Raw genomic sequence first — 22,907 nt, forward strand, 5'->3', positions numbered from 1 at the left:
AAATTTGGGTTTGGGAAGGGGGGCATGTCTTCAGGCAGGGATATTATCTGCAGGGCATGCCAGGAAGAAACTCAGAATTGAAAAAGAAAGATAAAAGGGCAAAACCTGAAGTATTTTCTGTGGAGATGACTGTGCTGTTACACTGTTACAACTGCCTCTTTCAAGTGATGAGAAAAGCTGTGATCTTCACCTGTATTCCTGCAAGAAAAAGATTGCTCAAACAATGCACAACTCCAAACAATTTTTTTTTTGTTTTTCAACAAAACATAATAACACATTTTACTTTTACATAAGTGCTTTCAGCTTGGGATCTCAAAATAGTTTTGACTTTTATTATCATAATCACAATACAGCAAAAAGGGGCAGTCCCTTTTTAGCAACAGGATGGCTGAGGCACGAAGATGTTGTGCAAGCAGGCTGTGGTCACAGACAATAGGTGCAGGATTAGAAATGGAATCCAAGTAGCCTGACTCACAGAGCCTTGAAAAAATAAGACCTCATCCCTCATCCTCCATGTGTTTAGAATAAATCAATCCTCCACAAACATGGCAGCTGCAGAGCAAGCACAGCTCACCTTGGACACACACCTCAAAACAAGCACAACACGTCCACCCTCCCCTGGGCACAACCGCTTGCTGAGAACTTCCCTTTTGGACATGTGAACAACCCAAACAGCTCCACTGTCACCTGCAGCAAAGGGAGAGACAGGATCACCCCTGGCCTCTCAACAAAGATGTCCTGTACCACACACCAAAAGGGAGACCAAGCTGAACCAACAGCCCCGGCAGCCCTGGTGAAGCTCTTTCCTGTACAGCACCATACTAAAGCACTTTATTTAAAAAGAAAACCAGACTGACACCACATGGAGCCATTCACTGGGCCCTGCCAGAATGCCACCACATTAAAATGGTGGCACTGTGAAGTCCCTTTTGCAGTGATGTACAGGACCATAGATGGCAAAAGGCAGCAAGGGATCAGAATTTATTCCCGTTTTCCCTGAAGATAAATCTGCTGTCAGCCACTGAAGCTAGCAAAAAAAAGAAAGGAGTCTGGCCAGCAACTTGCAGTCACTCCTTGCAGTCCTGTACATGTCCATCCTTTCACAAACAGCAGATCACATGGACATGCTTGGGAAGGAAAAAGCTGGTACCTTCAAAATGAAAAGCTTCTGTACATGAACACACACAGTGAAAGACACCTGGGGTTGTGCTGACAGCTTTGACGCTCTCCCAAATTGCTTCTGCAAATGCAATTGTTCATCTTCTGTCAAAACACAAGGAAATAAGTTTGCTCTTTGGTGGCAGTTCCTTAATAGGGAAGAGGAATTAGCATCAGCCTTCAATACAGAATGAAGGTCCACTTCATCATCACAGTCAATTCCAGCCAGCATCCACCTACCCTCGACCCATTGGAGGGAAGGAGAGAAGGAGAGAATGAGAGAAGGAGGGAACTATGTCAAGTGAACATTATTTCAGGGGACCCTTCCACTACACTGGGATTATATCATTGTTGGTATTTCTACAGCAGACTGGACTATGGTTCTACTGTGGGAATAAAAGAGAAAATTTTTGAGCTAAAAGAGCCAATCTAATATTTAGTGTCTTAACCACCCATGTGGATAACGTCAGTGTCAAGATTATTTTCATCTCAGGAATATTAAACTGGAAGGAACTTCAAGCACTAGATTCAGGTTTATGAAGGGTCAACATGACACTCCCTGTGTAAAAAACTTAAAAATGTACACAGAAATCAGTGTTGTTAAAACTAGAGGAAGCTAACTTTTAATTTTACTGGTAAGTCTTAACAGCAACCCTTAAAATAATTCCAAAAATAGATGTAACATTTTAAAAGGAAATTTTGATTTAGAAATTAAGTTTTCTTCAACATTTCTGTGGGAGGAAAAAAGAAAACAAACCCCTTTAATTTATAAAGTAATGCTTAAAGGAGTTTCCACTAACATGATGCTACTAAACTTGCTTAATTTGCTTACCAAGGTGTCAGTTTGTGGAAGTGGTCAGGGTGTTGAGGGAGAGGAGAGTCTGTTTGTCTGGGGTGGGGGTGTTTTCAGGGGTTTTTTTGAGTTTTTTTCCTAAATAAACTGCAGGATGCTATGGTATGGGCAGAAGCAGCACCTTTAGTTACTGGAAAGTTGCTGCCTGTCCATAAAGCCTTTGCATGAGCCAGCCATCAGAGGGAAGTACTTTGCTCCAGGAATGTGCAGAATCTGGCACTTTTCCCTGTGTGACTTCATCTGATTGGTGATTGCCAAGTCCCCTAATTTGTCAGTGTCTCTCTGCAGGGTCTCCCTGCTCTCTGGGGAGCCAACAGCTCCTCCCAGTTTTGCGTTGTCTTCAAACGTGCTCAGTTCGTCTCTTCCAGGCCTACATCCAAGTCATCAATGAAGATGTTGAAGAGCACAGGGCTGAGGATGGAGCCCTGCAGGGCCCCACTGGTGACAGGACCCCAGTCTGAAGCTTCATTTGCAGTATCCCTTGGTGCCTGACTTGTGAGCCAGCTGCTCACCCATTGCCTATGTGATTGTCCAGCTGGGTGCTCACACAGAGCATCCAGCCACCAAACAGGAGAGGCACCAAACAGGCAGTTGTTCCCCCGAGCTACAAACCAAGCCCCTTCCCGCCATGCTGGAGATGATATCAGTACTGCTTTCACTCAAAGGAGAAGTGGACCCACTATTAGCATGCTCATCTCTGCAAAACAGGTGGGGTTACCTGCCAGGGACACAGGAATTGGGGCCAGAGGGAATTAAGCCATAGGGTGCAACTAAAAGTCACAGCATGAGTACTGCCCCAGCAACATCTGGTGTGGTTACAGCCATGGGTTGCTCAGTTTTAAGTAGCTATATTGTACATTTTCCCTCAAATATTTTTTTTTTTTACCTCTGTCCATTTCCCACAGTCACACAGCACTTTACATCGTAAGATGCCAGCATAACAAGTGACACCAACTCCTTCAAGAAAGCGTTGCTGATTTTTTTTACTCCATGTACAGCCTCCAAATATCATAGTAATAAGTGCTTTGTAAAGGGCAATAAACAGAATCTACAGATTTTGACACCTGCTAGTGTAACAGGCACTTTTCAAAGATGAGGAACATTAAAATGTTCTGAAAATTGCCAGCGTCTGGAAACCTAATTCCCTAAAACAGAACCTGATGTAAAAAGGGAATATAGTTTTGAGAGCTATTATCCTTTGCAAATCCCTTCTTTGACCAAGGCAAAGGTACTGAGCTAATGGATCTTTTATAAAATACACTTTCACTAAAAGGTTTTCTTGTGACAATTTGTAAGCCATTACAGGTGCAAAGTCCCTTGCAGAAATTACTAGTCTAGACTGAAAGACTCAATTCTTAAACTGAACCATTTAAATTTTTTTTTAACCATCACTCTCTCTTTATTTGTGTACCAACAAAAATGAAAGTAAATGCTTTATAAAATATTCAAAGGCTTGTAAAATCATACAACAAAGACATTTTGACTTAAGCAATAGTTAACATTGCTAAATGACAGCAAAGTATTTATTCATCTGTAAAACATGGATAACATCTTGGGACAAACAAGCAGTGATATTTTCTCAGGCATCAGTCACTAAGTACAATACTAATCTAACTTGGAACTAAGTACTACCATACTCAACACAACAAAACAAAGCACCACCCAGAAATTTTGCAGCTCTTATAACTGCTTTCATCCTTGTTCTGTCAGGCATCACATGGCACAGTTTCAGAAACAGGACCAAAATTAAGGAATATTTAAAAGCTGGCCTGTGTGTAGGAAAGTTTCTCCCTGGGGTGCCAGGTGATTCTGATATGCCAGTTGAAATAAACAATTTCCACTGCTCATTGCAGAGGGGAAAAAAGAAACAATGACAAAAAAAGCATCTACATATTCACCCCTTTACTACATCAGCTGCAGACCACCAGTGCAGTGACTCTTGATGATGCCACTGAAATTTTGGTAATCAGCCATCAGACCTGTACAACATCAAGACAAATCCCAATATGTCCACAAGCTGTGGTTCCATGGTTGCCTTTAGACTCAGGTGGAAACTGATGACTCATTTTCATAATTTTCATCATAGACAGGAAGAACAGTGACTTGCTTTGAAAAAATCAAGGGTGAGAAACTGGAGAACAAATATGATCTGGTCCAATTCAAACCCCAGGAAATAAATAGTTAAGGAGTTAATAAACAGCATTCTGCCCATGGAATAAATACATTCTTATTAAGAGGGAAAAAGTACCTTTCATCACAGCTCAGAACCCTGAAAGTGGCATGTAAAGGGGTAACAACCTCAGTTTTGAGTCATGTTTTTTAATTGCTGTATGAACTATGATTTTTTAAAATGCATTTATATTTTACAAGATGTTTTCCTGCTGATTTCTTACATGTGAAGTCTGGTTATTTTCTGGAAGATGTTAAAATTGCTTGAGAAAGTGTGAAAGCTTATTTATCATAAGTCCAAAGCCAGGGAAACTCTAAGAATCATTAGTGAATGGGATTGCAATCAGGCTATTAAAAAGTTTGGGGAATTAGGCAGTTGTAGGTATAATGTGTGAGTTGAGCTGCATGAAGAAGGCTGATTGCTTATTTTCTTACTTTCTAATATTTATATTTGAAGGACATAACCCATGTTTAAAGATTCTGCATCTTCAGTTGTATAAATCAGTTATAACCTGCTGCTGGCCAACCGGGTCACGCTGACACAGGATCCTGACACAGGCTGAACTCTGGACATGCACCAGTGTCCTTCAAGAAGATCAGAAGTTGTATTTCTCATCTTTTCAGAACTGCTTTGAACTATCACAGGCAAGCTTGAACATTCTATTGACAGTAGACCCAAAAGGTTTGTAAGACAGTCAAAAAGCAGCACTGCACAGGAAGGACACAGAATTGCCAACATCAAGAGATGCCAAAAGGCTAATATCACCCAAGAAAACAGATATTACATTTTCTGATGCAAAACTTGACCAGGTGGTAAAAAAGTCATATCTGTGCTGCAACATAGGATGTAGGCTGTCACTGCTTTCCAAAATCTTTGTAATTGCTTCTTCATGAATGCCTGCACTTTGTCTGCAATGCAGGAAGCACTTTCTCAGGCCCTAAACCAACTGAAGGAAGAATTTAGGTTTGGATCTGTCTTGCTTATCTAGCATTACAACCTTAGGCATTTGCAAGGCGCAAGTTTAAATAAACTATATCTTTCCTGAACTGCAGTTTGCTAATGGCCTTGCTTTCCCCACCAGAGACCTTACACACAACTCAGCATTTAGTAGAGGAAGAAAGTCCATGACTACAACTCTCTAAAAATCACATCTCTGTGATGAAACACAGACAGTGCAGCACAGAATAGAAAGAATAATATTGAGCTATACAACAGGACAGAGCTTCTTCAAAGCTTTTTGGCTTTGTAGGTAAAATGTACATTTTGACCAACAAACAAGAATATTTGGGGTTGGGGACTGAGAAGCAGTGGATACCAGAGGGATGAAGAAGTCTGGGAATGAGATGAAAGCTCTTTGTATATGGTGAAACAAGGGGCCAAGAGAGAAGAAAAGAGTTTTAGGAAATCCCTTTATTTGTATACATTCTGCTCTTCCCCTCAGCCCTCTCCCACTATCCCCATCCTCTGGGACACAGCATTTTTTCAGTTTAACCTGAGACCCCTAACCTTCTGCTTCCAGCCCACTTCTACCACAAAGTCTCCTCCTCTGACCCTCTTCCCCACACAAATCTCTTTTCACTTTCTCTTGCCAGAAAGGGCTTGAAAGGAGGAAAGGGCAGGGCTGGCCATTGCTCCACTCTTGCATATTGGGCAGAGAAAGGGCAGGATCAGGAGGGACAGGGATTCTGCTCCACTTAGGGCAGGAGTGAAGCAGGAGCAGAGGTGAGACACAACATCTCAGAGCAGTTATCACCCCAGCTCCCACTGTCCCTTCCCTGGCTTCCAAAACAGCCTTCCTGAATGAGCACAGCTCTGCTTATTTGGTGGCCTCTTAGAGCAAAGGGTCTGCTCTGCTTTGGGGCTGCTGGAACAGGCTGCCAGGAAGGGGACCAGCCTGGTGACAGAGGGCTAGAAGATGTCACTGGAATAAAGATGTCACAGGAACAAAGAGTGATAACAGCTCTCAAAAGGCAGAGGCTGGAAGTGTGAAGCCAGGAGAAGCCCCTGAAAGGAATTGCAAAGCAGAGGCAGGGGCAGGATGGAAGAGCTTCTCACCATTTCTTGAGAAAATCAGGCCAGCTGCCATCTCAGCCAGCCTCTCCTCTCCCTGGGTCACCTCTGGACAGCCTGGTTCACTGTGGATTCATAAAACTCTGGCTTTGAGGGAAATGTTGCCTCTACAGAGCACCCCATGCTGCTGGGTGGGCCTAATGCCAAGCACAGGTTGTCAAGTAAATTCCAACCACTGGGCTCAAGAAGTAACATATCCTGAAAGAATGCCAAACCAGAGGCATCTCCACAATGGGGACTACACAGCACAGGAGATAAATGGACAACATACTGAAACAGAATAAATCCAACAAACTGCAGCTGGACTACATGGAACCTATTGGAAAACAGCTATTTACTGCTCTAATTGAGCCTGGCCAAAACAGTGCTGTGAAGCAAACCCTGCCTGAGAAAAAGATATGTAAACAGATCTTGCAGAGAGGAATAAAAAGGCAAGAAAGGGTAGAAAGAAGCTCTTCCAATTTTTTTGTGTGTCTAGAGAGAAAATATCAAGTGCCACATTCCAGAACTAGGGGCTAGGAATCAACTACCATCTTATCACAGATTAGTTGGCACCAGCCATGCTGCCACATTAGCTTTTAACTGCTCCTTCCAGCTCTACAGTTGGTTTGTTTTATGAGATTGTGTGAAATGTCTAAACTATATGGGACTCAGTTTCCTTAGCTCCAAAATACAGCAGTTGTTTCTCTTCATTGGGACTTTGCATTTCTGTCACTCTGTAGCCTGCTCCCCCAGCTTTACCCCATGAATCCGTGTGGCAGCCTAAGCCCTAACTGCTACCCTCTGATGAAGGTTCTGACTTCTGCTCATGCTGCTATTGCTAAAACAGGAGGAGAGGGTAGAAAAAATGAGAGAAAGCAGATGCTCCCAAAGTGATCCAGTCTGGGAGATGCTCCCACTGCTCATGGGCCCTGGGTGACCGTCTCCATGAAGGGAGAGCATAAGTAGTGGAAGAGGAGAAGGAAACCAAAGATGAAAAGGAGACTTAAGACAGGTGTTGAAAGACAAAAGAACCAAAAAGAGATGAGAAGATGGAACATAAGTGTGCTGGGTTTGTATTAATTGATACTTAGTAAGAAGGAAGAAGCAACCCATGGCAATTATTCTAATGCTTCTTATTCTTTTAGTCCTGTTAATAAAGGTTCCTTCATACCTTTTAAATTTTGAGCCTGTTTTGTCCTTCTCACAGCAAGAAATGAGTAAATGAAATTTTTAGCCAATGCTAAACCCACCACAATATGATAAGGAAGAAGACAAAAAAAAAAAAAAAGAAAAGGAACAGAGAAGGGGGAGTTACCTCCTGAATTGAAAGTAAGAGTGTGGTCTTCCTACTTCACTGCATTTACCATTTACATCTATTTATCATTTACATCTATGAAGTGTGGGGGGGTCATTTTTAATAGGGATGGTATTCCCCTTAAAGGGATACCTCTCTTAAAGGACTGAGCACAAGAAAAAAAGTGTTCACAGTTTCAGTACTTGTTCTCTGGATGTGATTTGACCACATAATTTTGTACATCAGCCTTTGTATCTTTTGCAGGAAATGGAGAAAATCTCGTTATCCTCACAAGGGATTAGTGAGCCCAAATTCAACTTTTTGTTTCCCAGGAACCTGGATGCCAGTTCTTGGCTTTAAACTTGTTTCAGAATAGCAAAAATGAGTTGACCTGTACTAAAAATCAAAGAGACCTGCTTTTTCCAGACTTAATACAGTCATACCATTAGATGGCCTGAAAATTAAACAGATTAGCCCTAGGTAGTGCTAACAGATGGCATGGCAGGGCACACACATGGCAGAGCAGCAAGGCACCACTTGGTCATCTCCCTGCTCTGCTGTTAAACTTGTGGTGCTCCAAAGTTGTATTCAGCAATGGGCATTGGCCCCAGTTTGCTCCACTGGCAAAGTCATCTTGGACTGGGAACAGGACAAAGACTGAAGCCCCGCACTTGTCATGCAAAGTAACACATCTCAAAAGCCGCCCTGGGACTCCTTGTTATGGTTCCTGCTAAAGGGACTGTAAAGCGAAATCAATTAATACCAAAGGCAGCAAAGAAACTCAAAGAGACAAGGAGCAATTAAAAAAGCCTGTCAGAAGGGGGCAGGGAAGGAAAGACCAACTTAAGTCATCATTAAAGGGTTGCAAGAACAGAAAGAAAAGAGCACAAATCCCCTTCAAAAGGGGACTGCAGACCATTTTCCAAAACATCCTTTGAGAAGATGTTGTCTGTATGCTGCTGGGGCAGCCCTGGAACCAAAAGAGCTGAAGGAAGGGAACACCTCCTCTCCAGCCAGGACAGCCTGGTGGCCTGGCAGCACAAGAAACAAATATTCAAAGCAAGCTCTGCCACTTCTCAATTTCCCTCTGCAAACCCTCTCCTCCTCTCTAGCCGTACCCCAGCAGAATAAGAGAGCGCAACAAGCCCTGCCAGGGGCAGATTCATCCCCAGCTTTCAGGGCAAGCAGGATGATAGGTGTTCACTGATTCTGAAGCACATGGGGTACATGGGGTGAGTGAAGTGCAGCGATTTTCCCTTCGGAAGAGGTTTTGCGCGTCGCCTGCAGCAGAGCAAGTGCACTGCCATCTCGTGGTGCTTGGGAAGGACTCAGCCAGGTAAAAAGGCAGGATAATCAACAAACGCCGGACACGGGGCTCATCACACTGTGTTTGTGCTGGGGCCCGACCGGGAGCAAAACGCCAGTGTGGGTGAAGGGTAACACGATCCCTGCCTTTCCCATAAGCAGCGGCTCCAGAAACAGCTGGCTTCGACAAGATCTTGTTCCCCTCCTTCAGACTATTCACCAGACACGCACCCCAGCAAACACAGCTTCCATTTCACACAGAGATCCCACAGGGACTACAACAAATGACACGAATTTGGGCAGCAACATGAGGTGAAGATACCTGACAACACAGGGCAGGCTGTGTTTATCCCAGAGAGCAAGTGATGCTCTTCTCACTGCCCACCTACCATAAAACCTTGTGCTGTGGTGTGGCACAGCATTAAATCTAATCATTTCTGATTAAAGCCCAGGATCACATGCACAATCCAAAGCCCTAGAACTGCACACATCACACATACTGCGGAGAAACCTTTTTATTTAAGGCCAGCGCCTTCCTCATCTGAGACTGTAAAGATCCAGGGAGTTAATATAAACCAGCAGCAAATAGGGAACAAAGACCTTGTGTATAAATAGCTCATCAGTACGTAGAAAGACAGCTATGCAAAAGCAGAAAGAAGCAGACTCGTACATGTTATTAAATTACATCCAGAAAAAATAGTTTTAGGATACATTGGTGGTTCCAAAGACTTTGCAGAGCTACTTCTCCTCCTCAAGATCAACACTGGATGGATGGGTGCACATATGCTTTGGTTATGCTGTAATTCTAAGCTACTGGAATGGTACTATGTCCCAAATTAACATGGCCTAAGAGCTATTTCCCCTCCATACGAAAACCTGAATTCTGATTTACAATTAGCAAATGGAGATCATTTCACCCTAAGGGGAAAGCTTCACAAACCTTTACAGCCTGGACAATGTCAAGTTCTGCTTCTGTGAAACACCTGCCTGCTCAGCACCAACCCTTCCATCTCTGCCAGCAGACCTCCCTAACAGAGAGCAAAGGTAACATTAACTCCAGTTCTGTGCTCAACGAAGGTAAAAAGACAAGTCTCAAAAGCAGGAAAAGTTTTCTTTGGTTATCTGCAGCTTGGCTATTAATTCTCTAGAAAACAAACAAACAAACAAACAAGATAAACTCTGTTCCCAGCTTCCTCCTTTTCCTGTATATGCCTAAATAATCTTTCCTAAGTAGATACTACTTTCCACCCCTACCCCATGCTCAGCCCAAACATGGTTCCAAGCAAGCTTGGAGGTGGAGGAAGAGCCTTCACACAAGGAAGAGTGAGCCCACTTGACTCTACAAAAGGCTGTATAGATTCATTGATTGTCTCTTGACCCCCTTCATACACATTCTTCACTCTTAACTTTCTCATTCACATATTGATACTTTATTGTTGTTATTGTTTCAGTGTCAAATATCCACGTGCCAGTAAAACAGTCATCAGTCAAAAATCTATGTAACTCGGGTTTGAAAAATCTGAAAAAGACAATAAACATGAAATAATAGGCAGCACAGGTGTACACTTAAAAAGGAAAATCATAAACTAACATTTTAAAGGACCCTCTAAAGAAACCATAAATATTTTGTCCCTTTTATAAAAGAGGCAGAGACCAGAGAAAGAGAATAAGAATCTTAAAATGGATGGAAGAATGCCATTGACCAAATTGCCTCAGTGCATACAGGAACTCACCTGCACCCCCATACACAGTGTGTGAGGGATCTCCACGTGATCCTGAGCTCACCAGATGGAAAATACTATATCAGTTCTCACATGAAATAGACTTCTAGGGTAAGGATTCCCTACATTTTGTGGGAATTCTGTCAGGAAGAGATACAAAGCCTCGTGTACCTCAAGGGTACAAACAATCAGCAACAGATTAGAAAAAAATTCCATACAGCCTCTGAGCCTCAATAGGTTTTCAGCCAGAGGAGGGAGAAGAGGAAAAAGTAATGGCTTTTATTACAGTTATTCTCCTCCTTACTCAAACCCATAAAAAGACCGCCAAAGGAAGGATGAGGATGGTGGCAAAGATTGCCAAAGCTTACAGCAGTTTTAGAAGGTGCCTAATTCAGGCTCAGGGCTCTAGCACCTCTCAGCAATAGCTTAAAAATCTATAGAGTACAATAAAGTACAGAATATAGAGCACATCCTCTTTTGGATGCACAATCTGATATTTTGTTGCACATTGTCCCTCCGTTTGCATACACATGTGCCGTACTAACAAATACATGTATGTACACAGAGGTTTAATAGACATACATATACATAATGCTGCCATTATTTCAAAGCTTTAGGGAGAAACACTGCAGACAGCAAGAATACTATGAAGTTAAATCAGGCTGAGCTTGTTTCCATATCACTCACCAAAGAAAAATACTTCAGATGACTCCCAGCAGAAAACACGCAGTACGGGATATCTACAGGTTTTGTCAGAAGTTCATCCTAGGCACAACTCAGATTTATGGACCAAGCCTCTTGTGTCTTGGACTTACAAGGTGCAGATTAGCCACTAACAACCCAGACACGTGCAAGGCCTACAGGGTGGAGTTCCAGTTCTACAACCTTCATATTTGCTCATGGCACAGAGGAAGGACGTGATGCTGGAGTGAGGGCAGGGCCTTGCCCTAAAAGGCTCTGTGGCTTGGCCCCTTGTGAAGGTTGGAGGATATGGGCTGGAAAACACCTCAAGTAAATATGTCCTTTCATATTTAATAGTCAAAAAGGAAAGTGTGGAAGAGACATAGCTTCAAGGAGAAGATTAAATTAATTTGTCTGGCTGGCAGAGGTTACACAAAAGGCTAAACTGGTCTTTTTTGTGTCCTACTAGCTCATAGGCATGAAAGTAAATGTCTTGGTTTAGGGGGAGTAAGTGGCTGTAATCCTTTACTGAAAGTGGTTCCATTATGTGGGCTCAACATTTCATTTAATTTAAAACTGTCACATTCAGGTATGGGTCTTTATGCCTTTTCCCTTGCTGATCTGATTAGATATCCCAGTGAAAAACTGCGCAGAGATGGCAAAACAACACCAGTTCAGAGTGCCCACGTGTATGAGCAGCCCTGCCTGGACACAGCAAAGCCACTTCCCCTGCTCTCACACCACTGCCCCATTGCATGTTACATGGACCTTGGGCCTCTCCAATAATCTGGGCTGGGAAACTGATTCCGAGGAAAAATAAGGATTTTGTTTCCCCTCTGTGGGTCCTTATGAAAGAGGAACAGATCCCTGGTCCAGGTGACTGTACAGGCACCCAAAGTTTGGTCTGGCAGCAGTGAGGAGATGACAGAGAGGAAGGAAAAGTGGCAGGAAACAGCACACTACAGATAGAAACATGCACAGTGCAAGACTTGGAGTGACAACATCATGAACTGCAGTGTCTCTGTTCCATATGAAGTAGACTTCACAGCCTACTTCCAAAACTTTATACTATCATATATTCTCTATGTGCTCCACGATAAAAAAAAGGTCTTTTTAGAATACAAAGAGCTTTCTAAAGTGCTGCTAGGACTGTGTTACTCATTTTTTTCAGCACAAGCACCAGGTGTCTTAGTTACAACCACCCCAACCACAGAGGGCTCAGAAGGAGCTGTTAAAACTGGGGGGAAAAGAAAATAAAAGAAGGGACATAGAAATAGCTCTCAATTCTAAAAATATCTTCAGTCTTATCTCAGACTTTCTGAAAGCTGTAGGAAAGAATTTTTCCCACAGGAAAAAGAGGGTGATTTCCCACACACTGCTCCCATCTCAAGCTTTGCATGGCTGCAAGTTACCTGACTTTCACCACATGCTATCATTTTGTCCAAAGCACAAAATTATGACCATTCTAGGCCATGTTAACTACCTGGCAGGAAAAAAAAAATATAAGATCATGGTAGGAGGGGAATCATTACTCTGCCAAGAGGATTATTTTTTATTTAGTGTTGGTATTTAATTTTTTTAAGATGCTGGAATACTCTCAGAAAAAATAAATTACTGAACAGAAGCCAGCTGACATACGTATTTAATTGGTATCACATGACTTCTCAGTTTAATATCACCTCTACATCTGTGAGAGGACATTCATGTGCATTTAATCTACAACTGCTGCCAAGAAACGTTGAAAGAGTAATTTTCTCTGTTTATGTAGGTCCTATGTTGTGTTATCTTTTCGAGCTCCAAAACAAGCAGAGGAAGCATCTGCTAACTGAAAAAAAAAAAAAAAACAAACCAATTCCCAGGGCAAAGGAGACATTATCCAACATTGTGCAGGTGTTTCAAATAAGGTATTAAAGCCAGGTTAATTTTACACCGACTGGAAACAAGGAACAATGGAAGAACATTTCAAGTGACAGTCATATAATGTGTCTCCATCCCACATATACTTCATGGCATAATGGCAAAGGATGGGAATGTTATTCGTATCCCTCAAGAAAGTTGACAAATATCAGAAAATATTAGAAAAGCAAAGTGAAATTTTCATTTTCATGCCAAAAGTCTGGCTCCACTTATTAGCTCTTTCACAGTCATTTATACAAAGCTCCAAGCTCCCTTTACATCCAGAACCAGAATTTCACTAGTGCCCAAAAAACTGCTCTTTAGAGCTTTTCTGTCCTGCTGTCCAGCCATAATGCAAAATTCATCCTCAAGTGTTGCATTTTTACCACCACTGTGTATTACATTCATCTAGGAAAGAAATCAGAATGAAGAATATGCCAGCAGTTTACCACTGGGATTAAACTGACTCTTATTTTTGCTCTTTCAAGACTGTGTTACTTGTGGGAAAAAAAAAACAAAACAAACCAGCACTGCTGCCTCTGTTGGCTTTTTCTCCTTTAAACAGTTGATAAACACAGCTCTATTTCCCTGTTCTTTCGAAGCCTTAAATGTCAATGTAATTCCAGGTTGGTTTTTGCTATGTCCATAGACAAGTATTACTATCTCTCTGTCTGTTCCTTGGACTTTCTGCAATACCTGTGAGAGTAGAAGAGCAGTGAGAACTTTGATGGAAAAATGAAGGTTTTTGTTAGAGAAACTGATAGAAACACCAAGATGCAGTCAGGCACACAACCCCTTCTCCGAGGGAGACACATGACCTCTTCCTGAAAACATCATCTCTTCTTGCAAGAGTTGATGCAATTATATCCTGAAACCATCATGCCTAAAATAAGAGTATCAAGAGTTTTTGGGTGCTGTTCATAGCTTATACTCAGATCACGCTCACATAGGACTGCCTATGGTTAAGCACTTGCTTCTGCCTTTATATTCACAGCTAGATTTTTCCAGCTTCCCTTTAGGGAAGTTTTTGATGAAATTGCAGATCCTGCAGTGAAACATGAAAGCAGCAACACTTGGATCTCTTCTTGGTGTACCACTGGAAGCTTTCACAGAGGATGCTTCCCACAGCCACGCTTCATGCACTGCCTCTACTTGACGGACTGTGTTTGCCTCTCACAGGGTCATAGCTGGGCTCTCTGTGCTGTGATACCCTGAGCAACTGCAGCTTTCTGCCAAGTCCTGGCAGGCTTTGTGACCACAGAGCTTCCCCCTGCACACAGGACAAGGCTCATCACACCACCCACCCATCTCATAAGCACAGCTACCACTTCAACTTGAAGCTAGTTAGTCCTGGAAACTAAAGAGTGTTACAGTTCTTTAATCTCTGAGTTCCCTCGGCAGAAAAAATGTGTGTTATCACCAAATACTCTTTCTATTTCTGTTTTTAAATGTTATTTTTACAATTCTGATGCTATGAAAAATAAATTAAGAAAATTTAGAGCAAATTGTTTAGATACCTAGATATTTAAGCATTTAGAGCAAATTTAGCTCTCCAGCTCCAGTTCTGACCAACATCCTAGAGAGCTGTGCTTACGTACCTGAAAGCAGAATTCAGTCCTAACTATCCAGAAGCAGGCCTAGATCAAAACACAGGGTTAAGATACAGGGTTTGAACCTAAGGCATGCTCTTAGAGAAAGATTTCTTCAGGAATAACTTGAATGCCAGAAAATTAAGCTGAACCAACTTCATAAATGTTTAATATTATCTAGTGTTAGAGATTTATGTTTAATCAACTAGCTTGACTCAGAAAATAACTACAGTTTATGGACTTTCCCATATACATCCGCTCAGCAGACCGAAATTCTGCTTCAGGTTGAACTTTTCATTCTGCTCATCTTTCCCCAGTTATGTTCATCTACACTTCTGCATTATTTACAGGACCTTCATTTACATAGTATTTAAGTACCTTGTAATGACATAAATCAGGGAAGCAGCATTATCCCAATTCTACAGAAAACAGCTGAGGTGCTGCAGTTATATGGATTTCACACAGCCACATCAGCAGGCATCAGTGATGAAATTTGGAACTCGAGACTAAAATCAAGCCTGCACACTGCCTCTCCTTCCAGCTCACTTCTAGGAAGGTGATTCTTTTTTATGATCCTGGTTCCCTGGTATCCTGATTGTCAGCAAGACATGTTATCAGCATGCTTTAAAACGAGTGGATCTGATAGCAACAATATCTGTCCAGCTTATCAAGTGGTAGTGATTGACACCCATTACCTCAGGGCTGAACATAAGCTAAAGTTCTTCATCCTTGAAAATTAAACAAAATTATGGAAGCAGCAGCTGGACCCTATAGCCAACACTGTATTTCTACTACACCACTGTCTCCACTCAACAAAGGTCAAAGCCTATTCAAATGAAAAAGAAGGAGCAGGGACCCATTTTCAGCATGCCCAGATTGCTCCACTGGTTTGCTGGAGTGATGGAAGAGAAATGAAGGAGTCAGAGACTGACTCTCCAGTGCTAAACCAGTGGGTTGACAGAGGAATCAACCCTCTCTAATCCCAGAGACACAAGGAGTTGCACTTTCTGGGATGAAAGAGATAAAATAACCCCAGAGCATCTTCTAGGACTACTGTAACTCCTACCAGGCTACCAAATAATTTTTTTTCCCTGCTGTTTCCTGGCTGGAGCTCGTGTGCTGCACTCTTCCAATTCACCAGTGACTTTGGTAGGAGTGAAGCTGGTCTCTGGCATTGCACTGCCTGCTTTCAGCAGTGGCAAACACGAGGACCACAGATGGCTGTGGCAGCTCCAAGGGGGACGTGGCGGTGCACAGTGCCCCTTGCAGAGTGTTAATGAGCGTGACAGGGAGCGGGGCTGCAGCACAGCAAAACGAGATTTTGTCCAGAGAAATCCCCCAAGGTCCACAGGTGTCAGTGCTGAAGGAAATAGCTCAGAGGCATGAACCCAACCCCTTACACTACCAGATGTTGCCCAAACAGATTTAATATGCAGCACATAGATATATATATATTTTTTTATTATTATTAATTTTTTTATTATTTTTTTTTTCTTAATGAATAGAATGAACTAATCAAGCAACACTCTCCTGGGTGCTTCCTATGAGCACTTCCAGTGCTGCCCTTTTTGGCATGGATAAGACCCCCTCTAAACATTGCATGACACAAGCAGGGAGGTGATGGGCATGCTAGCAGCTCAGATGTGAGAGAAGAGAACCAGCAGAGAAGCAGGAACTGCTCCAGCACCCAAGCCATGGCAGAACAGAGGACTATCTCTCCTCAGAAGTCATATTCATTTTCCTTACCACTTTTTAAGCAGAGACTTGCATGAAGCAGGGTAATCACTGTTTTACATGGCTTTCAGTACTGTCAGATAAAAAGAGATAATAAACGCATTTTCTTCCTCTCGTCTTTATTCCCTGACTCACTCTTCCTTGCTGTCTCCTGCACTTTGACACTCCATCCTTTGCAACCAATTTTCACTCCCTTCACTGATTATTTTTAGCTTGTGCTGCTCAACCCGTCCTTACTTCTCTTTTTTGCCCTGTCCTTTCCCCTCTATCTCAGTCTATACGGTCACTGGCTCCTTTTCTGTCCTTTGCCATCCTTCCCTCCTCTTATCTCTGCTTTACCCCTACACTGCACACAAGTCTTTTCCTCTCTCACGCTTCTACTGGCTTTTCTAGGAGATACTTCTAAAAATGAAGGATGTATGTAATTATCTGAGCAAATGAAGAAAACGACCTAAGACCCTTTTGGCAGGTGCACCTCCAGGGCAGGAGTGACCTCCTCTCATTCAGTAATGTGCTGAACACTGCAGAGTGACCCAGATGTGCGAGACACTTCAAGGCCTGCCACTCTCCCACTATTTCATGTACATCTGTAATACCATAAGACATCAGCTAATCCACCTGACTAGAAGTCAGGCTCTTTACGGTGTTCTGGTAAACCTCTCCTTTGAAGCAAAAAAGCAAGAATTTAATTTCTCTTTCAGAACTTTTCTTGCTTTGCATTATTAATAACATTTGGCATGCTGTAGCCCTTAGGTAACTAATCCTTACAACCACTTCTCGCCTCTAGCCTGTCAGGTAGGGAAGTGTTATCATTTCAATTTTAGCACTACAGACACCCAGAAATAGCAACTGAGCTGGTAAAAACCACTGGAAGAGGAAATTCAGAGCCAGGGAAGAAGCCAGAAATGCCTATTTCCCAAAATCTTTATTCCACCCTAGTCTCTGGGGAAGAAGGTGGCACTAATAGCATCTCATTAGCATATGTGTAGGAAAGCTCAGTGGGAGGTATGGTTTGCCATACTCCCCTGGGGAAAGGCAAGAAGGTGACCTAGAAGAGAGATTTAAAGGCTCTGACAGGCCTGATATATGGCAATCTAGAAACAGCCTAATTGGAGAAGAAGGCTTAAGGGTAAATCCATCCCAGGGATAGGGAGAAGCTGAAACTCACCATTAAACTCAGAAATAGAAACACTGGAGCGTTGTGCAGAGGTGGGGGAGGCAGCAGGGGACAGACTTGCTCAGCTCCCCGTGTTTGGGAGCTCCTCAGTGCTGGCACAGAGCCCCAGGGAGGCATTTCTGCTGCCCCAGGAGCAAGGTGAGGCTTCCTCTGGTTTTTCACTGCACTGTGGCATGAATAGAATTTGTGTTGCTCAGGGGAGCCTGCACTGTGCCCCACCATTCAATGAACACATCATTCTGGATTCAGGATAGTGCTGTATTGTCTTGACTACCTCAGAACAAAAACCCAGCAAAAGGTACAAAAATAAATCTGAAACAAAATATGTGCAGACCCTGTCAGCTCTTCAGAGCACCTGGTTGTTTATACATGCTATTACAGCTTCCTGGAAAGTATGTTCAGAAAAATGATTATGTTTTAAAGTGGGGAACCTTTTAACTCAGCATTACTCAGAAATTATAAAAATATTTCTGTTGAAACATCTTTTTAAATAGATAATTAGATTTTTGACAAAAAGACATAGAAAACATTCTCTTTCCTTGAAGAAAAAAAAAGGTTTTGTTAGAGAAAAAATTGCTGAAGTCTTTTCAGTATCTAACTGAAGTTTGAGAGGTTTTGGGAATCTGTAATCATAAAAGAGTAAGACACAAAAGAGTTTTGCCTGAACACTATAAAAGTATTGCTGGGAAATGCCAACAGGTTTTTTGTGGGTTTTTTTTTCTTTTTTTTTTTTTTGTCAGGATTTTTAACGAAAAAACATTCTCCCATCACTCTTATTATTCATAGCTAGAACAGTCAAACTTGGTTCATTTAAACAGCAGCTCCAGTTCATGCTTTCTCTCATACATGATGTTATACTACCCACTTGTTCTATGCATGCAAACAAGTTCTACTCTACTACGCTAACACAAAAAATTAATAAACTGAATTGTGCCTTGTACATCAAAGCAACTATGGGCTAATCTATTTCTGATAACTTCCCTTCCTATCTTCCTGCAAAAAACACCCACCTTGTATTTCAGAACAAAGGTTTGATTTAAAGAATTTTGCAATTGGATTGAATTTTAAGTAAATTCAATCAGGAAACCAAAGCAGGTAGAAAACACTGCTGCTCTTCCCACAGATCCTTTTCTGTCTAAAGATTCCCTCTTTACAGCTCTTTCATCCCCTATCTCATTGCTAACAACCTGTGTGGAACTGAGGAACAAAATCCTGGTATCAGATTTTTTATGAATAATAAGGGTTTGTTTAAAAAAAGGTAATCTTAGAGTTGCATTTCACACAAAATCAGTCTAAATATGGAATTTAGAAAGCTGGGGAAGGAGAATTTTTCTGTTGAAGTGTATTTATTAATAATTGTTTTCTTCTCCTTGCTAATGTAGTGCTTCTGGAAGTTGCCAGATTGCAAGCTCTAGAGGCACAAGTCCTATTTATTCACAAAATAGGTCAAAAATAGTCATTGAAGCAAACACTTTCCCACACACACATCTCAGCCAAGAATGCACTGGAGTTTGTGCAGATTCAGTGGTGCCAGTTTTCTGTGCTCAGCTGCTAGCAAAGATTTGCTCTGCTTAATTGTGCTATGGACATCTTCCTCCTCTGAACAATATTTGCATGTCAAATCTTTAAAGGGGCATCACATCATAAAGGCTTTTCATTAATTTTTGACCTGATTTACCTTGAGGCTCAGCTTCCCCTATGTACATAAAGGTACCAGCCTTCTGCCCTTCACAAATTCCAAAGCTGTCAGCAATTTCTGAGTTGCTGGGGGTTTTTGTACAAAAGAGGTGTACATAGTAAAAATGAAGATAACCAACTGCTCTTTCTGGTGCACACACCCTTAAAAAACAAAAGAAATAATACAGTCATATAGAAACCCAAGCTTCTCTGTAAGAATTCTTAAGCATTAGTAGCATCCTCAGCAGCTGACAACAAAGACAGCCTTCAATAGAAGATACTTCTATCAGTCCTCAAAACAAAACTACCACCCTGCTCATCCAGCATGCCACACTCACCTGCTCTGTCTCTTTTATATACATTGTTATTGACATTCAATAACTATAAACTTAGCTTGGCTGTGAAATCTTGCTGTGAAATCACAGCAAGAAATGTAGAAGGAAATGTAGAAGGACGGAATGCAGTTCTGTGTTTAAAAAAGCCTATCTGAAAAGTAATATTCACAATGAAGAAATTAAAAGGGAAGTGTTAACACACCAGAAACAGGTACCCTCCTTCAAAGAGTATGTGTCAAAACTGGAGGCACCTTCTGTGCAAAGATCATGTCAGTAACAAACACTCTCATCTGTATCATGACAAAAATGCAAGGCCTTTCTGCCTTCTGTGAGACACTTGGGCCTCAGCAAGCTGGCAGGGAGTGAGGCTGGGATTACAGAGCAGCACAAGACCACACCGTATTCTCTCCTCCCCTCCTTGGTGAGCTGTCAGTTTTTGAAGACTGGTGAAAAGCCAGAAAGATCTCTCATGTCATTTTAAAGGACCAGAAACAGTTTACAATGAATAGGCTTGAATGAGACACATCATTTCCTCTTTTTAAGTAATTCCATGAATATGTCTTTTTCAACTGCACTAACCAAAGCACTTGGCCAAAACTTCCAGACAGATGAGATGCTTTCTAGTTGCAAACAAGTAAAAAGATGTATGGTGCCCCTGATGACATAACACTTCTATTCCTTAATTAGTTCCTCCAGTACTGCTGACTCATAATCTAAAAGCCTCAAAAAGTGCAGCCATCCCAGGATGCTGTACCCAAGTACTCATGAGCCAAATCCAATATGCATGGCATAGGAACGCCCTTGCCTGCTTCCACCAGCCAAACTGTATTTTATGAGATTTTAAAAACAGCGGGAAGGAAAAATAAATCTGCTTTTCATTAAATATTTTTCAATATGCCCACACATGGTAGGTGCCTCATACCTGCCACTCAGGTGGTGCAGCTTTATTACCAGCTCTCTTTCCCAGCTTGCTAAGAAACACTGCGTAAAGTCACCCTTCCCTCCTGAAATCTGCTGATAAGAGGGATAAAACTGCAACATTATATAAAAATTCAGCTCAAGCATGCCCTTTACATTTCAAGAAAAGGCTCAGGAACCCTCTTCAGAACCCAGTTGCTGGGGTTTATCTCAAATAAAGTTATCCCAAGCCTACTCCTTCTCTCTCTCTCTCTCTATTAAAACTCTCCCCCTTTTCACAAGCCAGTATAATCCAGACAAACTCTCCCAGCAGTGTAAATACTTGCAAAAAAGTACAGGATGATGATGAAAAACATTGCCAAGTAACTGTTGTTGTGTAGTTTAGCGTGGGTGAAAATTTGCTGTACTGAAGTCCCCAGTTTATTTACACAGCAGAAAGAGCTCCTGGGGTGGCAGCTTGGAAGCGCAGTTAAAATGAGCAAGAACTCATCTCAGCTGTGACCAGGAGGGAGCTTACCTGCCAGACTGAGCCCAGCACAGTCTCCTGATTGATTCAGCTCTTGGCCTCTCTTCTCAGACTGCTACAAGGTGCCAACTGCATAGGTAGCTGTGTGAAACAGTTGTGAGCTCACAGAAAGAGCAGGGACAGCGTCTGTCTCCCCACACTGAGGCAATTGCTCTTCCTGTCTGAGCACAGGGTAAAGCTCAGATGTGTTCTCACCAACAGCATCTCTGTGTCAATCTTAAGACACCCATTAAGGGCACTACACCTTGAGTAGGCATAGAGAAATTGTGCAATGTGTCAACACTTGTGATAAAAGTTACAGATACCACCCAGCCCTCAGAATAACCACTTGCATTGAGTTCCCCGGTTCTCAGTGTAGAAAACAGTGTTTATAGTTAGCATTAATAGAAACCAAATTTTTATATTCACCTCTTGCACACATGGGACTTACAGGCAACGTAAGTTTTCCCTCAGTCACATTTATATATACTTATATATATATTATATATATATATATTTATATCTACAAGTGTGTGTGCTACAGCTATAAGGGAGACAGTAAGCAAGGGTCACTGCAAAGAAACAGGTTCTATCAGGAATGAAAACACAAGGCTGTAGTCCTTGGAGCAGGGGGAGCATTTATTATCTACACTTCAACTTGGGCAATCATACCATGTGGAAGGAAAAAGTTTATGCCTTTGAGTCCTTGCTTGAAGCAACAGAATAACAGCAACACAGTCCTGTAATGAGCAGAGCACTGAGGACCAAACATCAAGAATGCTCTTGGCATCACTGTCATCCCCCAGACTAGAGGGGATTTAGGACTCAAGAGGATCTGCTAGAGCAGAAGTGCAAGAAGAGAGGCAGCCTTATTCTGCATGGAATAGTTTAAATAAGCTCAGTGGGAAAAACAAACCCCTCGTCTGGAAGATGGGACGTGAACTGTGAGGAAAAAAAACAAGTTAATATTCTTAGATATCAGCATGGTTCTGCTCAAACTGCCCTATGAGAAACCTTATGAAAGTGCTTCTAGGTTGAAAAGGGAATACTGGAGAATAAAAAAAAGAGAAGTTGTTCTGTAGAATATTTATGGCAAAGGAAAATGTAGACAACTGCAACATAAGGAAATCACTGGGAACTGGAGAAGGGTTTATCCAGACATTTTAAGGCTCTTTCTCTGTGAGAGAGGCAACATCAGTCTGTGCCCAGAACCCCTGAGATTGTAGCTAAAAATTTCTGCCTGAATAGACCAGAAATGCCTCAGCCAGACTGTTTTTAAAGAACACTCAACCCCCACACACACTTCCAAAATTGAACTGGTATGTGTGGATAAGGAGCTACACTTCTAAATTTATCTCTAGCCACTTAACTAATTCCAAATAAAACACCTTTGATATTTTGTGCAAGCAATCTGTTTAAATCAAGTGTCCTGAAGAAACCCCTGACTACAAGATTAATCCCTCGGGCACTCCCTGGTTGCGAGTTGTTAGTTATTATGCTTATACATTCTTCATGGAATGTTAATGTAAAACAAGATCTGTCTTCATTTTCCAAAGGGTTAACAAAAATCCCAATAATTAAATTAGCAGCAATCAGCTAAGGAGCTCCCCAGTGCCAAGTCTAGTACACATCAATTCCTTTTCTCCTCCAGGAAAATGGATCAGGTAATAAAACTTCCAGCTGCCCTCTGCAGGGCTGTGGCAAGCACAAATGTATACGTGCACTGGCCCATCTCTCTCCTTCCATCCACACCTTGACTCCAGCTCCACGTGACAGATACAACATTACATAAAACGGGCCAACTCCCTTCTGATTTTCCTGCTTTCTCCAGGGCTGAATCTG

The 22,907-nt window shown here is 42.0% G+C and overlaps 1 protein-coding gene and 1 long non-coding RNA gene across 4 annotated transcripts in view; both read right to left on the minus strand.

Annotated features, from left to right (window-relative positions):
• Positions 1-22,907, minus strand: part of TMEM178B (transmembrane protein 178B) — a 226,811-nt gene that overhangs the window by 118,378 nt on the left and 85,526 nt on the right. The gene's annotated exons all lie outside the window — the stretch shown is intronic.
• LOC111936813 (uncharacterized) lies at positions 111-21,179 on the minus strand. The gene is made up of 4 exons (XR_002868336.2): positions 21,078-21,179; positions 9,773-9,860; positions 1,151-1,263; positions 111-198 (listed from the first exon to the last, which is right to left on the minus strand). It is a non-coding gene; the product is annotated as an uncharacterized LOC111936813 (long non-coding RNA).

Source organism: Cyanistes caeruleus, chromosome 4, assembly GCF_971803275.1.
Source record: "Cyanistes caeruleus chromosome 4, bCyaCae1.hap1.1, whole genome shotgun sequence".
NCBI classification, from domain to species: Eukaryota; Metazoa; Chordata; class Aves; order Passeriformes; family Paridae; genus Cyanistes; species Cyanistes caeruleus.